Consider the following 10,293-nt stretch of genomic DNA (forward strand, 5'->3'; position numbering starts at 1 on the left):
CTATGTAAAAAGTGTGACTGGTAATTTTTTTGAATGCCCAAGTTTAATGGACATATATAATGTAATATAATATAATCAGCCAAAAATTACAATATATACAAAGTATTAGGGTATTATGGCCCAATAAGAAAAATAGGATAAATATCCAGAAATCTACCCTAAAGAAATAGAGATGTATAAATTACCTAAAAAATTTTAAAATAATTAAATGGTACTCAGTGAGCAAAATGTGAGCACAGACAACTAAATAAAATCAGGAAAATGAGAACATACACAATAAGATAAAAAATAGTAAAAAGCAAATTATGGAGTTGAAGAATATAAAAAGAATGCCTGAGAAATGATCAAACTTAAGAAAAAAACACAAAAATTAAAAAGTTCAACAAATTTTAACTAGGATAAACACAGAAAGATTCATAATGAGAAAAATTACAAGCAAAGTTTTGAAAGTCAGAGACTAGTAGATAATCTTGAAAACCAAAAAAGAAAAGCTATGTTATTTATAAGGGTGCTTCTATGAGATAATCAGTGAATCTAGCTGCAGGAATCTTGCCGGCCAGAAGGGACATGGGTAATATAGTCAATGTGCTGAAAGAACAAAAACTTTTAAGCAATAATACTATATCCAGATAAACTATTTGTCAAAATGAAGAAAAAGTAAAGTCCTTCCATGATGACCACATACTACAAAAGCATGTCACCATTAGGCCTGCACTACAAGAAATGCTAAAGAGAGTTTTTCTCATTAAAAATAAAGGGATGTTAAACAGCGTCGCAAAATTACATGACAGTACATAACTCTCTAGAAAAGACATATACAGGCACAAAAATAAAATTCTGATGAACTCAAATGATGGTTCCTAAAACATATGTAATATGTTATATAATTAAAAAAAACCCAAAAGTGTAAAAATAGTCAAAAAAGTTTGTTAATGATATATAATATAAAAAGATATTAGTGACATCAATAATATAAAGTTGAGGCAGATGGAAAGAGGAAGAATGTTTGTATGCAACTAAAGTTAAGTTGTTACTGACCAGGCACGGTGGCTCATGCCTGAAATCTCAGCATTTTTGGAGGCTGAGGCAGGTGGATCACCTGAGGTCAGGAGTTTGAGACCAGCCTGGCCAACATAATGAAACCCCATCTCTACTAAAAATACAAAAAAAAAAAATTAGCTGGGCATGGTGACAGGCACCTGTAATCCCAGCTACTCGGGAAACTGAGGCAGTGGAATCACTTGAACCAGGGAGGCAGGGTTTGCAGTGAGCCAAGATCATGCCATTGCACTCCAGCCTGGGCGACAGACCAAGACTCCGTCTCAAAAAAAAGAAAAAAAAGTTAAGTTCTTACCAATTTAAAATATATTGTCATCTTTAAGAGGTTTTATGGGCCGGGAGTGGTGGCTCACGCCTATAATCCCAGCACTTTGGGAAGCCGACGTGGGTGAATCATGAGTTCAGGATTTCGAGACCAGCCTGGCCAACATGGTGAAACCCCTCATCTCTACTCAAAATACAAAAAATTAGCCGGGCGTGGTGGTGGGCGCCCGTAATCCCAGCTCCTTGGGAGGCTGAGGAAGGAGAATCATTTGAACTCAGGAGGCACAGGTTGCAGTGAGCTGAGATTGTGCCACTGCACTCCAGTGTGGGCTACAGTGTGAGACTCTGTCTCAAAAAAAAAAGAAAAAAAATACATTAAAGCATGTCACTACAAAAATAACACAAAAAGGAAGATTTAAAACAGTGGTAAAGGTGGTCACATAACTATAAAAATCAGAGAAAACAATGACAAAAGTAAGTTCTTCACTTTCAAAAACCTATTTTAATATTTATGGACTTAATTTTTCAATCAAAATATGTAAATTGAATAGAGGGATTAATAAAACAAAGCCCAACTTCATCCTCTCCATAAGTGACTCACTTTAGATCTAATATCAAAACTAGACTGAAAGTAGCAAGATGAAAATAGGCTTTTGGGGGCCAGGCACGGTGGCTCATGCCTGTAATTCCAACACTTTGGGAGGCTGAGGTGGGAGGATCACCTGAGGTCCGGAGTTCAAGACCAGCCTGACCAACATGGAGAAACCCCGTTTCTACTAATAATACAAAAATAAATTAGCTGGCGTGGGGGTGCAAGCCTGTAATCTCAGCTACTCCGGAGCCTGAGGCAGGAGAATGGCTTGAACCTGGGAGGCAGAGGTTGCTGTGAGCCAAGATCACGCCATTGCACTCCAGCGTGGGCAACAAGAGCGAAACTCTGTCTCAAAATAAAAAAATGAAAATAGACTTTTGATGTAAATGGTAATCGAATGAAAGCAGTGCTGGTCATAACTGTGTTAGGCAAAATACATTTTAGTCATAGTTCATAAAATAAACTTTAAGTCTAAATTGTCACAGGAGACAAAGAAGGCCATTAAACAATAATAGAAGGGCTCATTCACTGAGAACTTATGAAATTTTATTTTATATATATGTGTGTGTATATATATATATATATAAAATTCTCAAACCAATGTTCCCAAATATATAAAGCAAACATTGAAATAATTATTACAATAGATAAAAAATAATAGTAGAATACTTTAATTCAAACTTTCAATAATAATTAATATAGCTAGCCAAAATATTAATAAGGAAACAGAAGGTTTGAAAACACTAGAGAAAAATTAGACCTAATGGGCATATACAGAATACACAGCAACAGCAAAACATACAATTTCCTCAATAGCTCATAAAACATTCTCCTAGATAGACCTAGTAGGCCACAAAAGAAGACTTAACAATTTTTTAAAAATATAAATCTTAAAGATTATTATTTCTGACAAAAATGGAATAAAACTAGAAGTCAATAACAGAAGAAAACAAAAATATCAACATACATATGGAAATTAACTCACTTTTGAGCATGTTCATGTTCAAACATTGTAAGACAATATTGTGAAGATGTTTGTGCTGCCTAGTGAGCTACGGATTCAATGCAATCCCTTTACAATTAACATTTTTTTTTTCTTTTAGAAATAGAAAAAGCAACCAAAAATTTATATGGAATCTCAAGGGACAATAAAGAGCACAAAAATGTTTTAAAAAAGAAAGTGACCTCACCTTTTCTAATTTCAAAGCACATTACAAAGCTATAGTAATAAAAACAGTTTGGCTCTGGCATAAAGACAGACAAGTTTTCCAGTAAAACACAATGTAGCACAAATGCTAACCTCGTACATATGGGTAAATAGTTATTGGAACACCTATATTCATTGAAGCGTTATTCACAAAGGCCGATATTTGAAAGCCAAACAAACTTTCCTCACTGAATGAATGAATAAATACAATGTGTAATATAAAAGTAATGGAAAACTACTCAGCCTTTAAAAGCAGACAATCTTGTAACATCCACAATAAAGATAAACCTTGAGGATGTGATGCTAAGTAAACCTAGCCACAATAAAAGAGATACTCTATGATTCCACTTATATGTAATATCTAAAGTATTGAAACTCTTAAGAAACAGAAAATGGAATGGTTTTTAATTGGGAGCTAGGTGGTAAAAAACATGGGCATTAATAATTTATTTCATGTGTATTGAGTTTTAGTTTTGCAACAAAAAAGTTTTACAGCTATGTTGCATAACAATGTAAATACACTTAACATGACTAAACTGTATAAGAAAAAATATTTAAGATTCTAAATTTTATGTTATGTATTTTTACCACAATCAAAATTAAAAATGACACCTGAGGGCAGGGTGTGGTGGCTCATGTGTATAATCCGAGCACTCTGGGAGGCTGAGGTGTGCAGATCACTTGAGGTCAAGAATTCAAGACCAGCCTGGCCCCATCTCTACTAAAAATACAAAAATTAGCCAGGCATGGTGGTGCATGCCTTTAATCCCAGCACTCAGGAGGCTGAAGCAGGAGAATTGCTTGAACCTGGGAGGTGGAGGCTGCAGTGAGCCGAGATTGTGCCACTGCACTTTGGGCGACAAAGCAAGACTCTTTCTTAAATAAATAAATAAATAAATAAGACACCCAAAAGAGATAGAGTTACAAACTTTCTGAATAATTACCTTTAAACCAAAAAACTGTTTCTTTCACACTAAGATAATATAAGATAAAGATGTTGAAATTAATACAATTTCCATGACTACTCACCTAGACAGAATCAATTATTGGCCACCAGGCAAGAAGAAAAATATACCAATCAAAAACCAAACAGGGGTAATATTTATACAAGCAAACAAACACTTAGATAATTTTACTGACAAAGGACATAGGGCTGATTCATAGTTGACTTTTGCCCCACACTGTCTTAAGGTGTACAGAGTTGAATATTGTCATACAAAATTGTAATATATAAATTAAAACTAAAAACTAAATTTATGTAAGGTGGACTACCCTAAAAAATGAAACACACCAATACAAAATTGCAAACAAAGTTAAAATTAACATTAACCCCCAAAATTCTGCTTTGAATACTGTAATTCAAAACCACAATAAATAAGTAGAAACTAGAAACACAACTGATACGAGGAGCCCACTCTAAAAAATGCAGAAATATAAATACAAAACATAATGAAGAGAAACTTTAACCCATAAAATCCTGTATAAACATAGAACAGAATTCTAGATAACTAAATTTTCAACTCTAACTGTGCGTCCGTGCACGTCACGAATTTTGAATCCTTTGAATACAGTCAGGGCAGCAACATTTCAAAGAAAACACATAATAATTACTCATAAAGAGTTTTAATGAGAAAATTTTTTAAAATAAGCATTCAAGTAATACTAGAGAAACTTTTTAAAATTATGCTACAGATACACTGATACGTTGCTGCCTTTTTTTTTTTTTTTTTTTTTTTTGAGACGGAGTTTCTCTCTTGTTGCCCAGGTTGTAGTGCAATGGCACAATCTCGGCTCACCGTAACCTCCGCCTCCCAAGGTCAAGCTATTCTCCTGCCTCAGCCTCCTGAATAACTGGGATTACAGGCATGCGCCCCCATGCCTCTCTAATTTTGTATTTTTCATAGAGACGGGGTTTCTCCATATTGGTCAGGTTGGTCTCAAACTTCCGACCTCAGCTGATCTGCCCCCCTCAGCCTCCTGAAGTGCTGGGATTACAGGCGTGAGCCACCGTGCCCCAGCGCATTGCTGCTTTTCTTACAAAATGGTAAGGCTGTAAGCTAGCCTTTAGAAGAAAAACCTTACGTTTCTAAATACAATAACTATGTATAGTAAATACAGTATAAACATTGATATTTAAAACAAAATGGGGAAGAAGTTGTGCTATTATTCAGGTAAAAGTTGAGGAAACTGGAAGGAAATGCTAATTAACATTGTGCCTACAGTTGATGAAACACACAAGACAAATATTTTAGTAAATTATACAATTTATGTATAACATATACATTCGAGCATGTTATTTAATTTAATTAATTTATTTTTTGAGACAGTCTCACTCTGTTGCCCAGGCTGATGTGCAGTGGCACGATCTTGGCTCACTGCAACCTCCACCTCCCGGGTTCAAGCAATTCTCCTGCCTCAGCCTCCCGAGTAGCTAGGATTACAGGCGCACGCCACCAAGCCTGGCTAATTTTTTTGTACTTTTAGTGGAGTTGGGGTTTCACTATGTTGGCCAAACTGGTCTCAAACTCCTGGCCTCGTGATCCGTCCGCCTTTGCCTCCCAAAGTGCTGGGATTACAGGCGTGAGCCACTGTGCCAGTCCTAGAGAATGTTGTTGTAGAACTTCTGAAGCTAAGATTACAGACAAATTACAGACATATGACAATTCAGAAAGTGTAAATACAGTCATGGTAATCTACATGTTAAAGAAGACAGAATCAGCCATAAAAAAGGATGAGTTCGCGTCCTTTGTAGGGACATGGATGCAGCTGGAAACCATCATTCTCAGCAAACTATCTCAAGAAAAGAAAACCAAATACCGCATGTTCTCACTCATAGGTGGGAACTGAACAATGAGATCACTTGGACACAGGAAGGGGAACATCACACACCGGGTCCTATTGTGGGGAGGGGTATAGGGGAGGGATAGCATTAGGAGATATACCTAATGTAAATGACGAGTTAATGGGTGTAACACACCAACATGGCACATGTATGCATATGTAACAAACCTGCACGTTGTGCACATGTACCCTAGAACTTAAAGTATAGTAATAAAAAAAAGAATCATAAAAAAAGTGAGAAATAAGGTAATCATTGGGAATTCAATATATGTTGAGCAATGTTCTAATTTTCCTATGGGAAAAGTTTTTGTAAGGAATCCATAAAATGAGTACACACAATAAACCACCCTACAGTAGAGGCTGTTGGCATATAGAGTTTAAATTTTTCAGATTAGGTTCTGATAAGAAAAAGAAAATTCCTGCATAAAATAATTAGACTTCTTTTTACTATTTAACATGATACTTTTTGCATATAAAGTTTCTCAGTCAAATTTTTTGTAGAATTATATTGTAAACCTTCATAGGACTTCAAATTATATAGCAGAAAACATGTGTAATCTATTTCTGGTGTTCCTGGAATTTCTTTTTTTTTTTTTTATTGTATGATCCCATTCATATGAAATATCCAGAATATGCAAGTCCATAGAGACAGAAAGTAGACTAGTGACCGCTAGGGGATGAGAAGGAAAGAATAGAGAGTGACAACTAAAGGGTATAGGATTTCCCTTTATCATCACTGCTTCCCCCACAGTGGTGGCAGTTACATAAACTTGTTAATAAGGTAAAAACCAATGGATTGTCAATTTTATTTATGTTTATTTTTAGAGTCTAAGATCTCGCTTCGTTGCCCAGGCTGGTCTTGAACTCCCGCCTCAAGGGATTGTCCACCTCAGCCTCCCCAGCTGCTGGGATTACAGGCATAAGCCACCATACCCGCTTCTGATTATACACTTAAAAATGGTAAATTTTATTGTATGATATGTATATCTCAGCTGGAAAAAAAAAAGAACAGGGAGGTCTGTACTGAGATGACATAATCTCCGAATATGTTAAGTGAAGAAAGAAAGGTACAGAATAGTGTGCACAATATACCACTATATTCTTAAAAAAAATGTACACACATACATAAATACTGTCCAGGCATAAAATCTCTGAAAAGTCATATGGGAAACCAGTAACATTATTTCCTAAAGGGAAGGAACCTGGGGTGCCTGGGGATGTGGTGGTCTGGAAGGGAGACCTAACTTTTCAACATGCTCTTTTGTACCTTTTGAATTTTGTATAGAGCACAACGCTTTCCTCATTTTGTAATTTAGAGGAAGAAAAAAGGAATACTCTGATGCCTCCCACCCCGTCCCGTCCGGTCCCATCCCTGCGCGGCGCCCTGTTCTGTGCCCACAGCCCCGAGTATTCCCCAGATTGTTCAAGGATGCCAGGTGGGTCATCAGGGCAGAACCCGGACTTAGTGTGTGCATGGGAGGAGCTGTGGCCCGCGGGGTCCCCAGTCTCTCTTGTTAGAAATTAAAGGGAGTCCTTGTTAAAATGTTAACCAGTTTATTTCAGCAGTGGTTGGTGAAATGGAAAGCACCCAGCCGTGATCTGTGGTTCATCCAAGGGACATGAAGGACAGGCTTTTATAAGGTTCATGAGAAAGCAACCCAAGGTAAAGGATTGGTTACAGTTGGTGAAACCCCGTCTCTACTAAAAATACAAAATTAGCCGAGCGTGGTGACTCATGGTTGTAATCCCAGCTACTCGGGAGGCTGAGGCAGGAGAATCGCTTGAACCTGGACGGAAGAAGTTGCAGTGAGTCGAGATCAGGCCATTGCACTCCAGCCTGGGCAACAAGACTGAAACTCCGTCTCAAAAAAAAAAAAAAAAAAAAAAAAAAAAACCCCGGCCATTCCCGGCATGCCCTGTGAGAGACAACTTCTCATCATGGCGGACCCTAGAGGGGAGGCGCTTCGGGACTACCGCAAGAAGCTGCTTGAGCACAAGGAGATCGACGGCCGTCTTAAGGAGTTAAGGGAACAATTAAAAGAACTTACCAAGCAGTTCGAAAAGTCTGAGAATGATCTGAAGGCCCTACAAAGTGTCGGGCAGATTGTGGGTGAAGTGCTTAAACAGTGAACTGAAGAAAAATTCATTGTTACAGCTACCAATGGACCAAGATATGTTGTGGGTTGTCGTCGACAGTTTGACAAAAGGGAGCTGAAGCCAGGAACAAGAGTTGCTTTGGATATGACTACACTAACTATCATGACGTATTTGCCAAGAGAGGTGGATCCATTGGTTTATAACATGTCTCATGAGGACCCTGGGAATGTTTCTTATTCTGAGAGTGGAGGGCTATCAGAACAGATCCGGGAATTAAGAGAGGTGATAGAATTACCTCTTGCAAATCCAGAGTTATTTCAGCGTGTAGGAATCATACCTCCAAAACGCTGTTTGTTATATGGACGACCAGGTATGGGAAAATCACTCTTGGCACCAGGCGTTGCTAGCCAGCTGGACTGCAATTTCTTAAAGGATGTATCTAGTTCTATTGTAGACAAGTACATTGGTGAAAGTGCTCGTTTGATCAGAGAAATATTTAGTTATGCCAGAGACCATCAACCATGCATCATTTTTATGGATGAAATAGATGCTATTGGTGGTCATCGGTTTTCTGAGGGTACTTCAGCTGACAGATTCGGAGAACGTTAATGGAGTTGCTGAATCAAATGGATGGATTTGATACTCTGCATAGAGTTAAAATGATCATGGCTACAAACAGACCAGATACACTGGATCCTGCTTTGCTGCGTCCAGGGAGATTAGATAGAAAAACACATATTGATTTGCCAAATGAACAAGCAAGGTTAGACATACTGAAAATCCACGCAGGTCCCATTACAAAGCATGGTGAAATAGATTATGAAGCAATTGTGAAGCTTTCAGATGGCTTTAATGGAGCAGACCTGAGAAATGTTTGTACTGAAGCAGGTATGTTCGCAATTCGTGCTGATCATGATTTTGTAGTACAGGAAGACTTCATGAAAGCAGTCAGAAAAGTGGCTGATTCTAAGAAGCTAGAGTCTAAATTGGACTACAAACCTGTGTAATTTACTGTAAGATTTTTGATGGCTGCATGACAGATGTTGGCTTAATGTAAAAATAAAGTTAAAGAAAATAATGTATTGGCAATGATGTCATTAAAAGTATATGAATAAAAATATAAGTAACATCATAAAAATCAGTAATTCAACTTTTAAGATACAGAAGAAATTTGTATGTCTGTTAAAGCTGCATTTATTGCAGCAAGTTACAAAGGAGGAGTGTTGAAGCTTTTCATATTTGCTGTGTGAGTATTTTGTAAAACATTGAAAGTTGAGATACTGGTATAAGAAAGCATTTCTTATGACTTATTTTGTATCATTTGTTTTCCTCATCTAAAAAGTTGAATAAAATCTGTTTGATTTAGGTCTCCTAAAAAAAAATAAAAATAAAAATAGAATAAAAATTTAAAAATTGGGCTAAAATACATGAACTAGATTGTTTCCAACAGTTCCTGCAGCTTTGTCAAGTCCACGTTAAAAAATTACATGTATGGATTTATTTCCTGACCCTTAATTCTAGTCCATGAATGTGTATGTATTGATCTTGTATCCTACAACTTTGCAGAATTTGATTGTTGGTGTTAACAGTGTTATCATTACTTAGGATTTTAATTATATGTGTGTGTGTACATATATATATAATTATAACATCTCTACGTAGAAATAAGCTTATTACTTTTCCAATTGTAGTGTCTCTTTTCTTGTATTGCTCAATTATTCTGGCCTGAAAGTTTTTAAGTCTTTCACCATTGCATGTAATGGTAGTTTTGAGTTTTTTATATGTACCTTTTATTGAGGTACATATAAAAGTTTTAGTCTATAGTTTACTAAGTGCTCTTATCAAAGTGTTTTGGATTATGTCAAATTTTTTCTCTATTAATTGAGATGATCATGTTCCTTTCTAAAATTCATTCAACTGAGTTGGTATATTGCATTGACTCATTGCAATTGTTAGAGTGAGAAACATTGGAGTTACAACTTTTAATGTTTAAAACAATTCATCAGTGAAACCATCTGGTTCTGGACTTTTCTTGTTGTATATTTTTGATAACTTATGTGATCTTTTGCTAGTTACAGGTTGTATTAGACTTACTCAGAGAAATAGAAGCAATAGAATAAATATCTACCTCTATGTCTATATCTGCGTGTGTGTATTCATATATGTATATATATGTGTGTTAATATATGGGACAGAGCTCTTTAGAGTTGTCATGGCGGTGTCTGTGCAGAGG

General features: G+C 36.5%; 1 pseudogene; it reads left to right on the forward strand.

Annotated features, from left to right (window-relative positions):
* Positions 1 to 7,874: 7,874 nt before the first annotated feature.
* Positions 7,875 to 9,125, forward strand: LOC119623218 (26S proteasome regulatory subunit 10B pseudogene; annotated as a pseudogene).
* Positions 9,126 to 10,293: the final 1,168 nt, after the last annotated feature.

Source organism: Chlorocebus sabaeus, chromosome 19, assembly GCF_047675955.1.
Source record: "Chlorocebus sabaeus isolate Y175 chromosome 19, mChlSab1.0.hap1, whole genome shotgun sequence".
Classification (NCBI taxonomy): domain Eukaryota; kingdom Metazoa; phylum Chordata; class Mammalia; order Primates; family Cercopithecidae; genus Chlorocebus; species Chlorocebus sabaeus.